We start from the raw sequence: 22,516 nt of genomic DNA, 5'->3' as shown, positions 1-22,516 counted from the left end.
ACAGGCCCTGGTAGGATTATTGAGGAGCAACCGCAGTAAAACTTCCAGCTTCAGCAGTGTAAGCAAGTTCCACTATTCCGGACTTGCTATCTTCTGGCACTTTTCTGCTTATGTAATATATGTTCATATGTACACTCTTAGAGGCTCATAGACATAATGGGGTATGTAAGCATGGTATATGGTCATGTTGGCATTGTTTTGGTCGGTGGTACTTTATTGTTAGCCTTGCCAGCTTTCTGATATACGTTATGTTGTGGCGACCTTGTCGGTCCGCATATATACATATGTACTGAATGATCGGATATTTCTATGTTGGGCCTTTTCTGCGTGCAGGTGTTCTTCGAGTTCTGGTTTATAATGTTCAAAGTAACAGATAAGTCAGGCGGTTCCCGACCTACAGGTTGGAGCCCGTCATACTCCTCGTTGGGGTGTGACAAAGGAGTCGTTATAGGATTTATTGAGCAAAGGGTTCATTAGACCGAGTGTCTTCCCTTGGGGTGCTCCTGTGTTATTTGTGAAGAAGAAGGATGGAACCATGAGGATGTGTATTAATTATCGCCAGCTGAACAAGGTTACTATTCGGAACAAGTGCCCTATGCCTCGTATTGATGATCTTTTTGACCAGCTTCAGAGTGCTTCAGTGTTTTCGAAGATTGATTTGCGATTAGGCTACCACCAATTGAAGATCAGGGCAAAGGATATTCCGAAGACGACCATTCGGATAAGATATGGACACTATGAGTTTCTAGTGATGTCTTTTGGGCTTACCAATGCCCGGACTGCATTTATGACTTTGATGAATGGCATCTTTAGGCCATTCCTTGATTCCTTCGTGATTGTGTTCATTGATGATATCTTGGTATATTCCAAGAGTAGAGAGGAGCATGAGAGCCATCTTCGTTCTGTTCTTGGGTTGTTGAAGAAGCATACCTTGTTTGCTAAATTTTCTAAGTATGAGTTCTGGCTGGAGTATGTGGCATTCTTGGGCCATTTTGTGTCTAAGGATGGGATTATGGTTGACCCACAGGAGATTGAGGCTATGAGGGGTTGGGCGAGGCCCACTACTGTTACTGAGTTTCGTAGTTTTGTGGGTTTGGCCAGCGATTACCATCGCTTCGTGAAGGGTTTTGTTGTTATTGCTTCATCTTTAACCAGATTGACTCAGAAGGATGTTCCCTTCCAGTAGTCAGATGATTGTGAGGAGGGCTTTCAAAAGCTCAAGCTTCTTTTGACTTCATCCTCAATTCTAGCATTACCTGTGGATGGTAAGGATTTCACGATCTATTATGATGCCTCTCGTGTGGGCTTGGTTACTGTGTTGATGCAGAAGGTAAAGTGATAGCTTATGCTTCCCGTCAGTTGAAGATTCATGAGAAGAATTACCCTACCCATAATTTGGAGTTGTTGACCGTGGTCTTCGCTTTGAAGATTTAGAGGCATTATTTGTACGGTGTCCATTATGAGGTTTTCACCGATCACCGTAGTCTTCAGCATGTGTTCACCCAGAGAGATCTTAATCCAGGCAGCGCCGATGGATGGAGCTCCTGAAAGACTATGACATCTCCATTTTGTATCATCCCGGGAAAGCCAATGTTGTGGATGATGCCTTGAGTCGCAAGGCAGTCAGTATGGGGAGTTTAGCTCGATTGATTATTTCTGAGTGTCTGTTGGCCATGGAGGTTCAGACCATGGCCGACAGTTTCGTTCAACTTGATATTTCATCCCCAGTTAGGATTTTGGCTTGTATAGAGGCGAGGTCATCCTTATTGGATCAGATCCGGACCCATCAATTTGAGGATGCTTAGTTGAGCAAGATTGGAGATAGAGTTTGAGGGGTGAGGCCAAGGAGGCCGTAATTGATTCTGAGGGCATTTTGAGGATTAAGGGACGTGTGTGTGTTCCTCGTGTTAGTGATTTGATTCAGTTGATCTTGTTTGAGGCTCATAGCTCTTGCTATTCCATTTATCTGGGGGAGACTAAGATGTACCGTGATTTGAGACAGCACTATTGGTGGCGTTGGATGAAGAGAGATATAGTTGATTTCGTGGCTAAGAGTGGTAATTGTCAGCAGGTAAAGCATGGGCACTAGCGACCCGGTGGTGTGCTTCAGAGGATGCCCATTCCCGAGTGAAATTGGAGAGGATTACCATGGATTTTGTTGTAGGTCTTTCGAAGACCCTGGGCAAGTTTGAGTCCATTTGGGTAATAGTCTATCGATTGACTAAGTCCGCTCACGTTGTTCCAGTTCAGGTTTCCTATACCGCGGAGAAGTTGGCCAAGTTGTACATTCGGGATATTATGAGATTACATGGGGTTCCTATTTCTGTTGTATCTGATCGGGGTACTATCTTCACTTCTCGATTCTGGAGGGCGTTTCATGAGGTGTTAGGTACCCGATTGGATCTTAGTACAACTTTTCATCCCCAGACCGATGGCTAGTTCGAGAAGACCATCCAGGTTCTCGAGGACATGTTGAGAGCATGTGTTAATGATTTTGGTGGTCATTGGGATCAACACTTACCATTGGTAGAGTTTGCATACAATAACAGTTATCATTCGAGTATTGGCATGACACCTTTTGAGGCTTTATATAGTAGCAGATGTAGATCTCCGGTTGGTTGGTTTGATGGGTTCGAGGCTCAACCTTAGAGTACGGATCTGTTGAGAGAGTCCCTTGATAGAGTGAGAGTTATTCAGGACAAGCTTTTGGCAACTCTGAGTCGGCAAAAGATATATGCGGACCGGAAGGACCGATGTCACACCCTAAAAATGGTAGGGCATGACGGGCACCCGACTCTCATCAGAGTCGAGCGAATCCTTAGACATTCGCTCTATTAAAACCTATCATTTCAAAAAAAAAAACTTTTAAGAACATAAAATTTTCCAAATAGAAATCATTATGTCTATAACGGTTATGAAAACTTTCAATCAATAAGTACTTTAGACCAATCTAAATCATCTAAAATATATATACTCTTTTAAAATCCATAAATGACTCAACTGATATCACTTTGTCGACATCTCGACAAACATACCACAGGACACTGTCTGCAGAAGTCTCTAAGAAATAAAATAAACATTATGAGTCAGGACAGGGCCCTGACATACCCGTAATCATACATATCTATACATGACTCAGCACAGCTCCAGAATGAGGTGGAACTTGCCAATCCCAGCTGACGTCCAAGCATCCTAGCTATATACTTAACCTGCCAAACAATCTGGGGCTGCGGGCATGAACGCAGCGTCCCCAGGCAAAAGGACGTCAGTACGGACAATGTACTGAGTATGTAAGGTGGTAACAAATCATAATCATAATTTGATTTAGGAGAGAAGAAATCACAATCTAACTCAATACCTACAGCCTTCGCTGGAAGAAACATAAACATATACACGAAGTCTCCAAAACAATCTTTAAGTAAATAATGCAATCTAACACACATTCTTTAAGTAAATAATGCAATCTAACACACATGCCGTGAACAGTGCGCCGTTAACAGTGCGCCGCCGTGAACAGTGGCGGTGTGAACAGTGCGCGTGAACAGTGTATCCGTGACTCTCTCTCTCTCTCTTTAAGTTTGAGAGCTTCTCTCACTAAACTCAACTTTGGTGAATGAATTATGAATGCAATATGAGTCATTTATGGCCTTATATATGCATCCCTAATGTTGACACATGTCCAACCAAGATGACATGTGTCCAACTATGACATGTCATCCTCCATGATCCAATTATATTTATCCATGTATTGTAGTGGGGTCCACTTAATAATCTAATCACAATTAAATAATCCCTAATCTCCATTAATATTTCTACACTAAATAAAATTTACAACCAATTGGTTCTAATTTAGAAATTAAAAATTAAGGATTTCTATTCCGTGTCCGAGAATGATCCTGTCTTTTAACCTGAGTCGATTCACTTATGAATAATTTGACGTATAAAAATACGGGGTATAACATCCTTCCCCCTTTTAGAACATTCGTCCTCGAATGTTAAACTGGTCCTGAACTCCCATTACTTACTCAAGTGTTCTCTTCTTTAATTATGCTCCTCACGTGCCTCTTTCATTGGTTGATTCGCTTTAATCCATTATAACGTACTCCGGGTCTTTACATAGTCATTCCTGTAATATTTCCTCTTTTTGTTGCTTCCCGAGGTAATAATTCCACGTCTTTGCCTTCACTCTCCTCTTACTTCGCAGTCCGTTGTCAATTGTATTGCGAGCTCTTCCGTTTAAATCTAACTTTCCTCCTTGTGCGCTTAGTCTTAACTTGACTCCTTCTTATTTTAATTAACTCCTTCTCTTCATGTGTTCGCTTTCACTTTCGTTACCACTTGACTTTTATTATGAACTTTCCCTATAGAACTTTGTAAGCCTTCCTTATTTTACATTGGCTTTCCCGTTTCACACTAATCACATCATTTCCTCTAGTTACTTCCTTGCTAGGCTTCACTCACTTCTATAACAATTCTTATGGTATTCACATTACATCCTGTTTGTAATCCATCCTATAACGTGAAACTTCTTAATCTTATTTGCGATTCTTACTATGTTTTAATTACATCCTGTGGACTAGGCGTACCTAACCCTTCAACTTTTCTGATCGATCTTACCCTATCGGTATCAACTTTCAAGGCATATTATGAAACTATATTTCATTCTTTTTTTTTTTCTTATTTCTGGGAAAATTTAGGCAGAGTTTCCTCTGTATTTCTTACTATCCCAAAACCCGCACACAGGAAATACCAACATTGCCTCACAGGGCCAACAAATATACACATATATCATATCGTATCATAGCCACACAGGGCTCCCAATATCAACAATAATATGAAAATGATGAACATACCTCGTATGCCCAACTCAAACTGCACTTGTTATACTTTCCTGTTTACTTTCTCCTTCAATCTTCAACTTTACATTTCAATCGTACTTCCATACCTTACTCGACATATATCTTTCGTACCTTTTCTTACCTGCGTACTTTGTAACTTCCAATATCATCCGTCACTTTCTTCTGTCGATATCATTCTTTAGCTGAAATCAAAGGTTAGTATAAGGAATTTCATTTCCTACGACTGGGATCTATCGGACGATCTTAGATATGAAGGAAAGAATGACACCCTATTAATGTCTCGTAGCCTCCTGTTTATAGATGTGGTGCACAACACACCGATAAACAAGACTCTACTAGACACGACTTTGCAGACAACCCCTAGAACGAACTGCTCTGATACCACTTTGTCACACCCTAAAAATGGTAGGGCATGACGGGCACCCGACTCTCATCAGAGTCGAGCGAACCCTTAGACATTCGCTCTATTAAAACCTATCATTTCAAAAAAAAAACTTTTAAGAACATAAAATTTTCCAAATAGAAATCATTATGTCTATAACGGTTATGAAAACTTTCAATCAATAAGTACTTTAGACCAATCTAAATCATCTAAAATATATATACTCTTTTAAAATCCATAAATGACTCAACTGATATCACTTTATCGACATCTCGACAAACATACCACAGGACACTGTCTGCAGAAGTCTCTAAGAAATAAAATAAACATTATGAGTCAGGACAGGGCCTTGACATACCCGTAATCATACATATCTATACATGACTCAGCACAGCTCCAGAATGAGGTGGAACTTGCCAATCCCAGCTGACGTCCAAGCATCCTAGCTATATACTTAACCTGCCAAACAATCTGGGGCTGCGGGCATGAACGCAGCGTCCCCAGGCAAAAGGACGTCAGTACGGACAATGTACTGAGTATGTAAGGTGGTAACAAATCATAATCATAATTTGATTTAGGAGAGAAGAAATCACAATCTAACTCAATACCTGCAGCCTTCGCTGGAAGAAACATAAACATATACACGAAGTCTCCAAAACAATCTTTAAGTAAATAATGCAATCTAACACACATTCTTTAAGTAAATAATGCAATCTAACACACATTCTTTAAGTAAATAATGCAATCTAACACACATGCCGCTTCCGACATATTAACAAAATGGTCCCTTCGGACAGCCGCTTCCGGCTAGTATCGCAATAGTCCCTTCGGACGGCCGCTTCTGGCATAATAATGGTGGCCGCTTCGGGCAGCTGCTTCCGGCTTAATAATAATGGTGGCCCCTTCGGGCAGCCGCTTCCGGCTCAATAATAATAATGGCCCCTTCGGGCAGCCGCTTCTGGCTCAATAATAATAATGGCATGGAATGTAAACATAAGTCGTAAATGAAATGAAATAGTAAAACCTCGCACCCCCTTCGGAGTCGTTTTGAAAATCTAAATAGTAAAATCTCGCACCTCTTTCGGAGTGGTTTTGAAAATCTAACTTTATGTTTCCTTTAGTATAAAACTAATTTCCTCGAAATCATTAGTAAAATCATATACACAACTCAACTGGCACCTTATGGGTGTTCCCTTCGGAACATAATAGGAGTACAATATCAATAAACCATCACAAGAAACATTTAGACCTTACTCGTCTAAGAATGGAATCATATGGAGTACTTATAGAATGAATAACAACAAGGATCATGCCAAAATGAAAGAAGAAATAGCCTTAACATACCTTTAGTGCTTATTCGCGAATCCTTTTCGCCTCGTCGCTCTTTTAGCCTATTTATATAAAGTAACGTTGTCGTTAGTAACTACATTTTATGGTTCACAATTCCATATCCCATTCCTTATAGAACTTATCCGTTAGTTCACATATTTTCGTTTTAAGGCTTTCTATTATCTAAAGACTTGACGAAAATCGGGCAGCACCTCCCCTATATATTCGCCTATCCCGAATATCCAATTACTCTCCTGTTGACACAGAAATACCAACAACAATATATATGCACAATCATATCTTCAATTCTTTTTAATTCAACAAGAACAACAACATACCAAAACAACCCCCAACTATAACATAAAGATGCCCGAAATTCTACCGAACACCTACAATACACCAAGCAGCCCACATACACTACTTATACATTATTTCATGCAATCTTTTCAGAAAATTTAATGAAATACTACAGCAGCTACACCACAACTACATCATCTATCCATATGCAAGTAAACCACATTATTATCATTATAATCCCTACAACAACCCACAACAAATTTAACTCCAACTCTAACCATTAAATTCCTTCATTCTCATCACACCACATTATTAATCTTTCCATTACCACACCATTAATCCAACTATACCATAAAGTGAGAAGATCTTACCTTAATTTAATCGGAGCAAATTCTACACTCGCTTGCACCAATTGCACCACCTCTTCTTTCTTCAATTTAAATCCTAACTTGCTGCTTCCTTTGGGACATTTAAATCACCTTGGAGATTTAATAAAAAAATTGTTTTAACAAGGCTGGCCGTGAACAGTAGCGGCCGTGAACAGTGCGCCACCGTGAATAGTGGCGCCGTGAACAGTGCGCCGCCGTGAATAGTGCGGTGTGAACAGTGTATCCGTGACTCTCTCTCTCTCTCTCTCTCTCTCTCTCTCTCTCTCTCTCTTTAAGTTTGAGAGCTTCTCTCACTAAACTCAACTTTGGTGAATGAATTATGAATGCAATATGAGTCATTTATGGCCTTATATATGCATCCCTAATGTTGACACATGTCCAACCAGGATGACATGTGTCCAACTATGACATGTCATCCTCCATGATCCAATTATATTTATCCATGTATTGTAGTGGGGTCTACTTAATAATCTAATCACAATTAATTAGTCCCTAATCTCCATTAATATTTCTACACTAAATAAAATTTACAACCAATTGGTTCTAATTTAGAAATTAAAAATTAAGGGTTTCTATTCCGTGTCCGAGAATGATCCTGTCTTTTAACTTGAGTCGATTCACTTATGAATAATTTGACGTATAAAAATACGAGGTATAACAACCGAGATTTAGAGTTTGCTGTTGGTGACCAGGTTCTATTGAAGGTTTTACCTATGAAGGGTGTTATGAGGTTTGGTAAGAGGGGCAAGTTGAGCCCCAGGGATATTGGTCCATTTGAGATTGTTGACCGTGCAGGTGATGTAGCTTATGAGTTGGCATTGCCGCCAGACTTGGCGGGAGTTCATCCGATTTTTCATGTTTCAATGCTGAAGAAGTACCATGCCAATGGTACCTACATTGTTCGTTGGGATTCTATAGTACTTGATGAGAATTTGACTTATGAGGAGGAGATTATTGCGAACTTGGATAGGCAGGTTCGAAAGTTGAGGTCGAAAAAGATTGCTTCTGTGAAGGTGCAATGGAAGCACCACCCCGTTGAGGAGGCTACTTGGGAGACCGAGTCCGACATGCGTAGCCAATATCCCAGTTGTTCACTAGGTATTTTTCATTCTTTTTCTCTAATTCGCTCGAGGTTGAGCGGTAGTTCAATTGGTATCTGATGTAACGACCTCTTTGGTCGTTATAGTCTTTTTGGCATTTCCGCCCCTTTTCGAGCATTAGTTAGCTCACTTTTGACTCGAGAGGACCATTGGCATACTTCTCGAGGTGCCTAGACTTGATTCGGGCGACTTTTTGTGATATATGAGCTTTAAACGAAAAAGAGTTGACCCAAAGTTGACTTTTGGGTAAACGGACCTTTTTTGAAAATTCGTCAGTTTCGAGAGGTCTGGATGGTCGTTTAGAACTTGTGTGTATATCTAGTTCGGTTCCCAATGCACTCGGATGCATTTTAGGACTTGGGTTGGGAAATTGAAATTAAGGTATTAGGGGTTGACTCGGTCAACGAGACCTCCGTTGGGAATTTCGAGGCCACGAGCACGTTCGTAGCATGTTTTTATGTGTGTCTATGTATGTGGTATGTGAGCAGAAAGTCTGTAGAATTAGTCAAGAAATCGGATTGAAGTGTGAAAACTTGGGTGGATTCTGGTGTCTGGTGCCCTCTTTGGCAGCACCAGCACCGTGGCAGCAGTACCGCTGGAGCGGGCACCCTGCCGCTGGAGCGGTCCTAGCCTTTTGGGATTGATCACTATAGCGGTCATAGCACTACTGGAGCGGCACCGCTGGGGCGGCCTTAGCGTCGCCAAAGCGGGTAACGGCCAGTGAGTTCATTTAATGAAGTGTTAAAAGCCATTAGCCTCTCATTTAATACCATTACGAAAATAGAGCTCTTGGGATCTGTTCTTGGAGATTATTGGTGAAGGTTCTCGGTGGTATGTTCTCCTAATCCTCTTTACTATTTCCTTGTTCCTAATCATCATAGATTCATCTTTCCTTAGTAATCCCTTAGTAATGGAAGATAAAAGTGGAGTTAATGAATGTTCTATCCTGGCTTATCAATGATGAAATTGATGGAGTTTATGCTAGATTTTGATGAATCTAAGGCTGTTAATCATATATATTCCATTAGTAGAGTTGAATTCTTGAATCAAAGAGTTAGGGTTTATACCCAAATATTGGGGGTTTTACTTGAAATACGAAATTAGGTGAATCCTTGAGTTAATTAGCAATTAGTTGTTGGGTTATGATCACCTAGTGCTTAAGTTGCTATTTTACTTCTGAATTTCCTGTTTGACCTTGTGGGCCCCTTTTTCCCAAATTCTAGGGTTGGATTTGACCTAAATTGAATGATAGCAATATTGGTATCGTTCTTCATGATTTCTAATCTAGATTTCGATTATGCCTAGACTTCTTTGATATTGAGGCTCAGCGGAAAGGCAAGGCAAAAGAACGATTGTCGGTGTTGCTGTTCGGCCATCCAGGTAGGTTGTGGCTTACCTTTGGTGAGACTTCGTACAGCGAAGCATATATTTAGATAATATTGTCGGAGAAAACATGTAAACCTTCGGGTATGAAGTTGGGTAGGATATTGTCTTAGGTTGGGCCCTGTTGCGTGATTGGAGCTAGCCACCCCGTTATGTTATGACTTGATTGTTCTATTGTGTTGGCTTGATGCCACGTGCTATTAGTAGATATTGGAATTTGTTGTTCCTTCTTTACTGTGATATTTTAGTATCTTACGGGTGATGTTGATACGAGGATAGAGATCTAAATGACTTGTGTAGTTTTTCATGATATTGTCGGCGTACCCGTGTTGGTACTTGTGACACTGATATATTGTTGGCGTACCCATTGTTGGTACTTGTGATATTGATCTGATTATTGATATTGATACATGCATTGCACACACTCTCATGATATACTGTTGACAAATTGTTGGTACTTGATGAAACACTGTGATGAGTTGGGCTCGGTTTTTTAAATAAAAGTAACGTAAGAGTCTGATATCCGATGTTAGTCCCAGAATCGTGGATTGAGTGAGTTCGTGGACTCCGCGGGTCCCCCAGGGTGATGCCGGTAAGAACCCTCGTGAGCAAAGATCCGGGTCTCATCTGTCTGTTGGGCAAAGATCTGAGACGAGTGGCACTTCGACTTCGCGAATCACCTTGGGTTGTGCTATCGAGATGTTGATATTTCCGTTCGGAGAACATGTGTACAGAGCATTTGCATGGCATTGCATTGCATTCATACATTATTGCATTGCATTGCGTCACGGCTTACCTTGAGATGATTTGGTGTTTACTTGTGATGTTTGATTCGGATTTAAAAAATTGAGACTTGGCACATATAGGATTAGATGCTCTACTTAGGCGATGACGTATACTTGGCTTCGATTATGTTTGACTTATACGTGTTGGTTTATCTGCCTATTTACTTTATTGTCTGAATTATGTTAGTTATACTTAGTCGGCCTATGATACCTACCAGTACTGTGATTTTATACTGATCTGCATTTGCTGCATTTTTTTACGAATGCAGAGTACCAGATTGGGTCTTCCTCCGTCTCCCGCGGCTGACAGTCACTTCAGCTTAGCATCGAGTGTCCAGGGTGAGCACTAGTCGTTCACCCCCTTGAAGACTCCTCTTATCATTATGTCTTACTTTTCTACTCTAAGACATAGACAGATTGATGTATTATTATATTATTCCAGACTTATATTTATTTCTTTTAGATGCTCTTGTATGACTTAGACTAGACCCTGGGGCTATTTTTCTTATTCCGCACTATTTCTATTATATAATATTGCTAGACTTACGCATTTATTCTTTTCGGCTTGCTTGATTTATTTATTCATGTCTTTACTTATCGTTGGGTTGAGGGTTCGCTTACTGAGGTGGGAAAGGTAAGTGCCTGCACGACTTAGTCCAAATGGGTCGTGACAAAGAGGAAAAAATAAAAAGAATAATGTAAATGAATAAAAATGTAAACAAAATAAATATAAAAATAAAAGTTTGAAGGAGTGAGATGGTAGAAAGCCTGATACATAAAAAGTTTGAATCTTTTTTTTTTAAATCAATTATGCCCATTAGGGGTTTTTATTAATAAGCAAAAAACAAACAAAGTTCAAAAGGCCCACCTCAAAGTCGGGTCAGGTCCAAAGGAAAACAAAAAAACAGGAGAATTAATCTAAGACCAAACTAAACTTTGTCCTATTTTCCTAAATGGGCCCTAAATACTCGTTGCCATTTCTCTCTCTATGCCACGATTTGTTCTGATGAAGGCCCGCTGCCGCTGGTGGTGTGAAGGTGATGATTCGCACCTCCAGGCCAGTTATGGAAGAGTTCCTCGCATCAACATCATCAGGTAATTCTTCTATTGTTGTATTCTGTTAAGTTTTGTCCAAAATCTTCCTGTCCTAGCTGATCTTAGCCGCATCTTTGCTCTGCCTATATGTTTGCTGTCATTGCTGGGTTTGAGACCCCCTATTTTGCCACTTCACACTTCAACCGAGCTGTGTATGAATTCCATTGGGTGCCTCTGCTCGATCTGGTAAGTTGGCCCCTGATGTGTAAACGTAAAAAAGTTTGAATGTCGCTAGCGGGGAGACACTTTTTTTCAAAATTTAAAGCATCGGTAACCCCTCACCGTTACACGTGAGTCCGTCTTTGTGTTAACAACTCTTAGTTTATTTTTCTTGATTTAATATCTTTTTAATTATATTTATCAAATTTTCTAGAATATTTTCTAAGATTTGATTTATATTTTATCATATAAATAACTTTGCATATATAGCAATAACAGAATAACAAGAAACTTACTTTTACTACTTTTTTTTTTCCAATCTGTAGTATTCAAATTAAAAAATGTAACTCTAATTAATTGATGTATTATCTAGATCGAATACTTAATTTGAAATAAATTAAAATTTTCAGACAAAATGATGAGTCTTTGAAGTGTGAAAAAAAAATCATAATGTTCTAATTCGGCCATCCAGTTGAATTACATATTTAAATTCATTTTTCTAGACATATTCAAGTATTTTTGTAAATATATTAAATTAATTTTTTTTTGACAAATTATTTATACGCATTCAACAGATTTTATAATACAAATATAATGAAAGAATTGTTGTGCTGCGACAAATAATCCTTCTTTTACAAAGGGCAAAGGTGCAAATATACCCCCAACTTTGCGATTTAGAGTAGATATATCCTTCGTTACAAAAGCGGTGTATATATACCCCTGCCGTTACAAAATGGTGCAAATATACCTTTTTCGCTGACGGGATTTTTTTAAAAAAAAATCGTTTAAGTTATTTTTTAATTAAAAAAATGCTACATGACTTTAAAAAAAAGTTTACCCCATTGTTTTTTAGTAAACATACTTTTCTAAAGCCACACAATAATTTTTTTTTCTTGTGGGTCGGTCTAGTTCGTTTAGAAAAATGGGTATACTTATTTTTTTAAAGTCACAGAGATATTTTTTCAAAGAAACCAGACCCGGCACACTAGAAAAAAAATTATCATATGACTTTAGAAAAATATGTCTACTCAAAAAAATAGGTAGACTTTTTTTTAAAGTCACGTGACATTTTTTTTAATTAAAAAAAATACCCAAATGATTTTTTTTTTTAAATCCTCTCAGCGAAAAGGTATATGTGCACCATTTTGTAATGGCAGGGGTATATATACACCACTTTTGTAACGAGGGATATATTTGCACCCTTAATCTCGAATAAAGTTTTTAAGCAAAACTTCAATTGGCGAGATGTGATATTGACCAGAACTATATATTAACTTCTGCTCGAATTTATAGTTAAAACTCTAGTTCCGCCTTTTGCCAAGAAAATATTGGTGTAGTGATAATTTCTTTCTTTGGTGGGAGGGCTGGGTGTAATTTTTAACGAGGAAAAAATTAATAATATAATTAACCATTCTTCATCGGTTTTTGATATAATTCTTTTAATATTAGTTAGTCTTACAAGATAATTATTTCCGTCATAATTAATAAAGGAAATAAAAAAAATTGCAAACAAATATTGGGATTTAAAATTTAAAGTATACTTCTTTTTTCTTCCATTATGTATGCCAAAAAAATCTAGTAAAAGCTCCTAGAATATTTATAAAGTATTTGATTTCTTTTATACAATTATATAGAATTTTGGACCTATTCATGTTTTCATATTACCTCCAATTTTTTTAAGTTCTAGAAGACAATAGTATTTATAAAATGAGCTACGTATTTTGATAATGATGATTTTTTTAATTAAAGTTGGCGAAAAGGATCAAGCAAGAAGAACATTCTAAACATTATGTTATTTGAAAATTTTCTATTTATTTCTCCTAGAAATTTTTAAATTGAAAAATCTACAAAAACTTTTGACTTGAATAAGCATAAGTTAGTGTGTTTTGGAGGGAAAATTATTGAAGGGAAATCGATGGTAGCAAAAATTCTACAAGTAAAGGTTATGGTGGTCTTTTTTATAGGTCTGACTAAATTTGGGTCAAAGTAGTGTGGTAGTTTAGCAGAACATAAACACTTCAAAATTTCAAAATTACATAATAAAGTGTCTTGAAATTTCAAAGAGTGCTTGTAATAACTAAATTTCATTCCTGAAAATAATAATCAAGACAAGAAAAATAATGATAAGTATTTAATATTTGATTTCAATTTTGTGTGGGTTACAATTTTTAGAAAATCTCAAAGGCTTTTAGTAATCCTTTGATTCTTCTCCTCACGATCATCAACTCAAGGGCTTTGCTTGCTCTTGAATGATGGATTACTTGTTGTAGGAATTTCTCCACAGATGTGGAGTCAGCCTTTGATCACGAACGTGGAGGTACATGCAAACTTGCGGCTAACCACTTGGAGAAGAAGACTTCTTCGCATGTGGAAGACTTGCTAATCACCACTAAAGAGGAGAGCTTCTCCATGTTTGTTTTTTGGCCTTTTGGTCTTAGAAGAACCCTGCCTATTTATAGTTGTTGGAAGAGAGTTTGTGATGAATACATACTTTTTTTCCTTCAATTTAATTGGTCTACTAAGTCATCAAACCTGTCACAAAAGCTATGTGATAAGTGTGTACGTAATTGGTTAAACCATGTCATTTGAACACTTGACGACATTTGTTTAATTCTTTTATTGACTTGAAATGCTACATCAATTATACACGTGACATGATTTTACTGGTCCTTGACTTGGCGTGCCACACATTTGACACATGGCATAAACCTTGGTTAATTGAGCGGGCTCATCATATAAAGTCCAACAAGATGAACTAGCTCAATTGAATTGATTTGTATGAGCCACCATCCCAATTTATAAATATGTTACAACTTATATGCATATCCTTTTTTATAATTTAACACCTAAAAGTAATTTTTTAGAAATATTAGCCAAGCAAGAACTACTAAGAAAAGTACTACTCAAATAATTTAGCCAAACACAATATGCTATTCTCTTAATGCAATCTCTAAAACATACTTCTCAAAGTCAGTTGATTTTGGCAGCTTGACCAAATAAGCTATTAGCCACCACACCTGATGGTTAATATGGATGGAGTTATCACTCCAACATGAGATGTTATATATTCCTGGTCAGTAAAAAAAAAGTGTCTTTTTAGCGTCTTAAAATATGGTTTAGAAAAAGTGTTATTTTAAAAGACAAAGAAGGTATTAATAAAAGAATCAAATTTACCCTCGAGCTACTAAATGATTAGTTCTTTTAATTTTTAATTAAAACAAACATTATTATTTATCCTTACTTTAATTTGCTTTAACGTCTACGCGAAGCGCGGACAAATTCACTAGTTGTATATCAAACTAAACATTTACAAGTGTAATAATCCTTGCATTATACAATCATGCCATTTCTAATCCTTAAATTCCCGTCCTTACATCGCAATCCCTACATTACTCATCCTAGCATCACAATCCATGAATTGCTAATCCATACATTACAATCCATTCATCTTTTTTAATTTATACCTACACAAATTGTCCATAAACCAAATGACCCCTGAGGGTTCAGTTACTCAGATATATTTACACCAAAGAAACATGCTTCAATACAACACTAATTATATTCCCTTATATGTATCCTCTATCGTTGGATATTTGTTATGGGTCACAGGTCACCATGTGGACTGACCCGACCCGGTTGTTTATTCTGAAGTGATAAGATAAAAATTAACTTCCCTTAAGAAGTTACCAACACAGTAAAAAAAAAAGGTGATAGTGGGATAAGATTGTGGGAGTGTGCCCATGTTGGTTTTTTTTCACTTCAGCAACCGTATAATACAACCTCCTCTTCTATATGAGAGAATTACTCCGGTATTCTTAGATAGAAAGAAAAAGCAACAACACACAGTATAAAAAAAGTGAAAGACTTGTAGTTCGTGAAAAAGTACTCCATTTTCAAGTGAGACGAAGTCAGATTTGGGGCAATTTTGTGGTGATCGTGTGCGAAACTTCCGCTGCTAACAGCTACATCAACCTTGTTCTTGTTTCAAGATATGAAATTCCAACAATAGTATCAGAGCCAGGTTTAATTGTTCCCAGTTTGCGTTGTTTATTTCTTCTCTCTCGAAAGATCTGCGTTTTTATTTATTTCTTATGGATATAACAGTATGCTACAACAGATTGTAGAAGAAAAGAATCACGGTTGTAATTTCTTTTGCTAATCTGTTACAAACAAAAAAGAGAGAGAAAAATTGTTTTTAAAATTGGTCCCCCCCCCCCTTTTTTCCCTGGGTGTGTAATAGAAAGTGTTGCTCTCCAATTTATTGTGGTCTTCACTTTGTAAATAAAGTGTGAAATTGCAATACTTTATGAAAAAGATGATTATTTCATAAATTAAAATGTGTCGTTACTATTGAATTTCGTTTTTTCTAAAAAGAAAGCCTATGTGGCTAATGAGTGTGACATGAACAAAGAAAAGAAAAAGGGAAGTACTTTGTTTTACTAGTACTAGTTGCGGAGACATACTTTAATAATGCCTTTTGACTTTGTGATCCACTTGTTGATGTGTTTCTTTATTGTGTAAAAAGATGCAGCAAATCACATTCTCAATATTCATTAGTTACATATTAATGTTAGGAGTTTTTCTATAATTGAGAAAGTACCAGGCATTAACGTGACATCAAGGCAATGAACTCCTATTTTATTTCCTTTATTCTATGAGGTTGCTAAGAACTAGAATGGTTGCTGCCTTTGTCATTTTTTTAAGATTGAAAATCTTAGTGCGTGATTCTATTATAATAACAGAAATATATGTTAATACTAATTTGAATCTACAATCGTTAATTAGTTTAAACTTAGTCCTAATCCCTTTACGTTATTCTGCTACGAGTATTGAGGCATATGTCGTCATATTGAATGGTATGTCCATTCTTATTATTTTCTTGTTCCCATTTCAGACATGGCTAGATGGGGACATGCTCGAAATGCTCCAAGTGGGAGTAGTAGTAAAAGTCGAGCAAAAGGACAACGTAGAATAACGCGTCGTCGAAGGAATATATTCAGTAATGATTTAGACTCTGAGCCTGAAGTCATCAAGAATGTCCCAAGAACGATACAAAATATATTTAGGGAGAATAGAGTTGTGCGAAAGGAAGGAGAAAGAAAATTTGTAGAAATTCAAAAATTCAAAATGGACCATCTGCATCTGTACCAAGTCATCTTCGTCTTTTTGGGAGGAAGCTGTCAGAACTAATGTTTCAACATTTTAAAATTGCTTCAAGTTGGGATGCCTTGGGAATATTGGAGCAATCTTTACCAGATTATTGGAAGGAGCAGTTGGCTGATATTTATCACATGTTTGGTCCAAATGAACTCATTTGGGTATACACTGTGGAACTTAAATCCAAGTGGGAGGAAAAGGAAATAGAAACTAAGATTAAGAAATCTTGGCTACTAAAGACTTGTTCTAGACTTAGATTGAGTCTGATAGTTTCTAAATCTCAGCTTTTTAGACTTTCTCCCATAGATAAATTGGCTAAATACATGGCTAAAAGTATTTTAGATCTTAGTCACCCGTGTACTGAGAAGAAAACCATAGACGAGTAGTATATGACTTGTAATTGTGTAAATTCCTTTTATGAACATATATTTGTTTATCTCTTCCATTATATATGCATATGAATATTTATTTATTTATTTATTGTTAATTGATTTGTATAATAGAATGTTGTAAGGGGATAAAACTAAAAGAATCTGTGTGATTCTAGTCACGAATATAATTAAATACACACTAAGAAATGATTTTAATTTTGGTTAAACATTTAGTTCATAGATGATGATTGGAAACTTTTGTGACCTTTCGATTTTACACTAGATGTGAAACATTTATGAAAATTGATATGCTTGAATTTGTATATCACATGCTTTTATTTTAATGGTAAATATTGATGAGTAAAAACTTTCTTAATTGTCTTAATCAACAGATATGACATCTAAGAGCATCATTGCTGATTTAAACAAGGGTGAGAAACTAAACGGTGAGAATTACGACATCTGGAGTCGTAATGTGGTATGTACTAGAAGAGTAAGATGCTCTGGAAGGTATTAACCATGTTTTGGTTAACCCAAAAGAGGGTAACATTTCCCAACACAGAAGAGAACTGAAAACTTACAATGCGTGGAAAAAGAAAGATTCTACTGCACGTGGAATTATTGTGAGTTCTGTTGTTGATAATCTCATTCACGAATGTGAAGAATACCCTATTATTCATGCTATGTGGGCACACTTATGAGAGACTTATGGGGGTACCACTATGACCCGCCTTAGATAGCTGACTATCAAATTGGACACTTATAAGAAACGTCATGATCAAAATGTCAAGAAACACCTTAGGGTGATGTCTAACATGATTGTTAAACTCAATAGCGCTGGTCATGTTCTCTCTGATGCGCAGCAGGTTCAAGCAATGATCCAGTCTCTTCCCAATAGTTGTGAACATTTGAAGGTTAACTTAACCCATAATGATAACATCAAAACTTTTTCTGATGTTGCCCATCATGCCGAGATTGAAGACGAGCGACTTGGTGCTGTTAAAACTGTATCTAATGCCTATGTGGCAGAATCTAGTGGCACAAAGTCTTCAGGTTTCAAAACATAATAAGAATTGGAAAAATGATGGAAAAGGTAAGGAGACCGGAGAAAGACCCTCCAAGGAACAAGCCAAATCCCAAGAAGGGAAAACGGTTTTTCAATAATAAAGACGAGTAAGATGAAATGCTACAACTGCTATGTTCCAAGGGATTTTTCTCATGAGTGTCCCGAGCCGAAAAAGGTAGCATTTCAAAACGCATCTCTAAGTGCTACATATGTTTCTAGCACTGTTTTACTAACCGAATCTTATACTGTGTGAATTGTAGACTCAAGGGCCACCGACGATGTGAGTCGTGATCAAGAAGCATTTGTGGAGTTTCATTGAGTCTCACCTAGATCAAGGTGGATATATGTAGGAAATAACGCAAAGCTTGAAGTCAAAGGGATAGACACTTGCAAAATGGACTTGCGTGGTTGCCGATCTTTGATGTTGCTTGACGTGTAACTTAGTATCTGTGTCTGTTCGTCTAGATATTGATTTTGATTTAAAGTTTAGTCGCAATGGTGTTAGAATTACTCTAGACAATGTTTTTATAGTTTTGGACTTTGTTATGATAGTTTTGTCATTTTAGATTGTAATCCTTCAACTTATGACTATTATGTTGACCGTTGTGTAATGACATGTTATTCTAGTAACAGTGATGTTGATGTTATTACATGGAATTCAAGATTAGGTCGCATAGGGCAAGACCGGATGAATAGATTGGTAAAGTAAGGGCATTTAGGTCCTTTCTCCAAAATCAAAATGCCAATTTGTGAGAATTGTCTTGCCGGAAAGATTACACGTAAACCATTTGGGAAGGCTAAGAGAGCAGATTCCCTATTAAATTAATCCATTCAGGTATCCATGGTCCAATGAATGTGAGGGCAAAGTCTGGTGCTATGTATTCCATTACGTTTATTGATGATTTTACGTGCTTCGGTTACATCTATTTGATTTCTCACAAATCTGAAGCACTTGAATTCTTTAGAAGATATATGAATGAAGTTGAGAATCAATTAGATAAAAGTATAAAGACTTAAGAACCAATAAAGGCCGCGAATATTTATCAAAACAGTTTGAAAAATTATGTAAAAAAAGCATTACGAGACAATTAACTACTCCTTACACACCTCAACAGAATGGTGTAGCAGAAAGGAGAAATAAAACATTATTGGACATGACAAGATCCATGATGGCGCAAGAAAATTTACCTATCTCCTTCTGGGGAGATGCGTTATTGACTGCGGCCTACATACTAAATAATGTGTCTTCTAAATCAATTACTTTCACTCTCTATAAGCTATGGACTGGTTCTAACCGAACCTGAATGATCTACGACCTTGGGGTTGTGCTACATATGTAAAAGATCGTTTTGGTAAGTTTGGATAACTGAGTCCAAAAGGGAAGAAATGTATCTTTATAAGACACTCAGAACACTCCAAAAGGTATGTGTTCATTGGTTAATTAAAAGATGGAAGTATAACTGAAATTGAATCACGAGATGTCACATTTCGAGATATTGATTTTCCCAAAAAGGGTGAAATAAAGGAAGGAAAGACTCTTTACGAAATGTTGAATTCAGATGATCAGACAATGTCTTCAAACATGTTTGATAGTCAAATAGATCAAGGATCGGTTCCTAATCCAAGTGGGAGTTTTGAATCCCAAAATCTTATTGAGGAATCTGAACTTCAATTGCGTAAGAGTACTAGAAAAGGTATACCTAAACGATCATACGAGATTGAGGATTGCATTTTCTTGGTATCTCCTATAGAATTAGATGAGCCTAATTCTGTCACTGAGGCTTTGGCAAACCCTGGAAAAGATGAATGGATGAAAGCAATGAAAGAAGAATTGAAGTCCATGAGAACCATCAAAGTCTGGGATCTGATTGACCTTCCTTCTGGGTGTAGAGCTATTGGGAACAAATGGGTTCTCAAAGTTAAACGCTAAGCGGACGGGTCAATAGAAATATACAAGGCATGATTGGTCGCAAAAGGTTTACCCAACAAGCTGGAATAGATTATGAGGAAACCTTTTCACCAGTTGTGAAGTTTATCTCAATTCTATTACTTTTGGCTATTGTTGCATGTTTGGATCTAGAATTACACTAAATGGACACGAAGACAGATTTTCTCAATGGAGAATTAAACGAGGAAATATACATGGAACAACCTAGAGGTTTCATCAATAAAGGCCAAGAAAAGAAAATTTGCAAATTAAAAAGATCTATTTATGGCCTGAAGTAGTCTTCAAGGCAGTGGTATTTGAGATTTCACAAAGATGTGATTTCATATGATTTGACCATGATCGATGAAGACCATTGCATCTATGTGAAGAAGTCCAATGGAATGTTTGTAATTCTTTCCCTTTACGTGGATGATATTTTATTAGCCGGAAATAATTTGGAGTATGGCAAAACTATCAAGTCATGGCTTTCAAAGTCATCTGATATGAAAGACATAGGTGAAGCAGACTATATAGTAGGTGTTAATATCCAAAGAGATTGTTCCAAGAAAATTTTGAGTCTATCTCAAGAAACTTATAAAAAGAAAATTTGGAATGCTTCTGAATGAATAGTTGCAAACCCATGGATACTTCTATAGCAAGAGGTGAGACTTTAAGCCTTGAAATGTGTCCAGAGATTGAAAAATAAAAATAAGACATGTCTCGAGTTCCATATTCAAGTGTTGTCGGGAGTTTGATGTATGTTATGACGTGAACTCGTCCGGACATTTGTTATGCCGTAGGTCTGGTTAGCAGGTATCAGTCCGATCATGGAAGAGATCATTGGAAAGCTGTGAAGAGGATCTTCAGATACCTGAAAGGAACTGTTGATTATTCACTATGTTATAGTGGAAATGATTTACACTTGAAATGGTATACAAATGCTAATTGGGGTGGTGACCAGAACTATAGAAAATCGACATCCGGCTAAGCTTTCTTACTTAATGGTGGTGCTATTTCATGGAAAAGTAACCAACAAATTTGCATGCCTCTTTCAACTATGGAAGCTGAGTTCGTGGCTTGTGCATCTGCAGCACAAGAAGTTGTTTTATTAAAAAGATTCTTTGAGCATTTGGACGTAGCAAAGAATTCTCATGGATCAAAGATCTTACATTGTGATAGTCAAGAGGCTATTGCATACACAAAGGATCCCAAGTATCACAGCAAAACCAAACATATTGACATCAAGTATAACTTTATAAGAGACACAGTAGCAAGTGGAGAAGTAACTTTACAATACATACCTACGCGAGAAATTATAGTTGATCCTTTTACAAAGGCGATATCTAGAGAACTATTTAAGAAACATGTTATGGCTCTAGGTTTGCGTAGGACATGATTATATTTCTTATTGTAAAATGACTTGGTTGTTACAATATTTTCATCAATATTCGACTCATGAATTTGTGTTCATATCTTATATGCATGTGATGATGTAATTTTATTGATAAAGTGTGTCGACCAAGTCGCGAGATTGGCTCTCTCACACGAGCAATCGGCTCTTACGTGGAGCAACGTGAAGAGATGAGTTCCACCACTATGTTATGACTTATTTTGTAAGCCAAATATGAGTTTCTCTAAGAAGATGGATTTGAGGATCATTGAAGAGAGAAGCTCAAGTTAGACATCTGGAGGTGTCTAGATCAAGATCTATACGGTGTTGAGTAAACAAATGAGACACATGCGCCATTATAAGGTGAGAACACCATAGCATGTGTTTCATATCACGTGTGCTAAGCGACCAATGGGTTAATGGAAGAATGGATCCTCGCTTCTTTATTGTGTGAGACCCCGAAAAGTTACATTAACTTTTCAATGGAATACCCTTTGACCTTTGGCTGTTTCTTGAAGTTTCAATCAGTGTTGCTGCTTTAGCATGTTACTAATAGCCATTAGTGATTCGGCAATGCAGTGCATGTCTAGGAAAGCAGTTTATTTAGAACAGATTGATTTGAGTGGAAAGGGAAGACAATTAAAATTATTAATTTAACTTGTATTCATAGGCCGGCCATTACATTTACCATAAGGGTGTCAAGTGTAATTGTGGATATAAACTTAAACATGAACTTGAGTTCACCTCTTAAGAGGATGAGAGATCGGATAAATGGCTACTAGTGTAGCAATTGATGTCTGGGGTATTGTGAGTAATATGATCCTTAT

Source organism: Lycium barbarum, chromosome 1 (assembly GCF_019175385.1).
Source record: "Lycium barbarum isolate Lr01 chromosome 1, ASM1917538v2, whole genome shotgun sequence".
NCBI lineage: Eukaryota > Viridiplantae > Streptophyta > Magnoliopsida > Solanales > Solanaceae > Lycium > Lycium barbarum.
Note: the sequence above shows the minus strand (reverse complement) of the source record.